Raw genomic sequence first — 1111 nt, forward strand, 5'->3', positions numbered from 1 at the left:
GAGGGGGTGGCGGGGGGCGTTGATGCCATCATGAGACTCTCACGCGCCTCCCAGCACTCACAACACCCCAGGGAAGCGCGCGCGCAGCGGCGCACAGCGGCGCGAGGGCACACAGCTTTTTTCTTCTTCTTTTTTCCTCCCCCTTTTTTTTGGGGGGGGGGCTTCTTTTATGACGGAATATAAGGGTGACAATTTCATCTGCCATGCTCCTCCGAGTGCTCTCCTCTCTCTCCCTCCCACTCGAGCGCGCTGCGCGCCTCGCCGCAGCCCGCAGCGCCGGAAACGCGCGCTTATATGACGCCCCAAAACGCAGCGGATTGCGAGCAGGCGCGCCAACCACGCTCACCCGGACACAATCATGCACAACCTCGCTCACCGCGGGACACAATAACGCACAACCACGCTCAACGGGACATAAAATCAGGCACAACAAAAATCACCATCCCACACCATCGCACAACACAGCCGCAAAACTAACGCCTCAACGACACAGAATAAAGTAAATACACCCTCACCGTCACACAATCACGCACAACCACGCTCACCGGCACATCACATTCAGACTGCAATAATGCTCCTCGGCACAATCAGGCCGCACCACTCGCACAACGGCGTTGCCCTGCCACACGGGATGGTTGGGGAGGGAGGTTGGGGAGGGATCTGTGCGGTGGTGCAGAACTTCGACCCCCTACTACACCCCCCACCTCCCCTCCCCTGTGCTCAACCCGCAAACCATGGATACGACTTCACCCTGTGGCCATCGTGACGGGAGAGTCGAGTGAGGGGAGAGAGGGGGGTAGAAGGGGACCAGAGAGGCTGGGAGGGTCAGGGCTGGAGGGCGTGAGCCGGTGGAGTGAGGGAGGGGGGGATGGGGTTATTCGGACCAGCTCCACACTCCCCCAACTTACGGGCGTGCGGGGCCGGCCGCCAACTTGAGGGCGCTATTCGCCGACCGACCGACAAGTGGAGCAAGTGTTAATGCGACGGGTGGGAAAGGAGTGGGTGGGGACCCCCCTCCCCCATCTCCCCCCCATGAGGGCATGAATACACTAGTTAAGGTTCGGTTCGGCTCAGGGGACAGGGGGAGCGGAGCCTTGAGTGGCAGCAGCAG

This window comes from Frankliniella occidentalis, unplaced genomic scaffold (genome assembly GCF_000697945.3).
Source record: "Frankliniella occidentalis isolate FOCC.00 unplaced genomic scaffold, Focc_3.1 Scaffold98, whole genome shotgun sequence".
Lineage (NCBI taxonomy): Eukaryota > Metazoa > Arthropoda > Insecta > Thysanoptera > Thripidae > Frankliniella > Frankliniella occidentalis.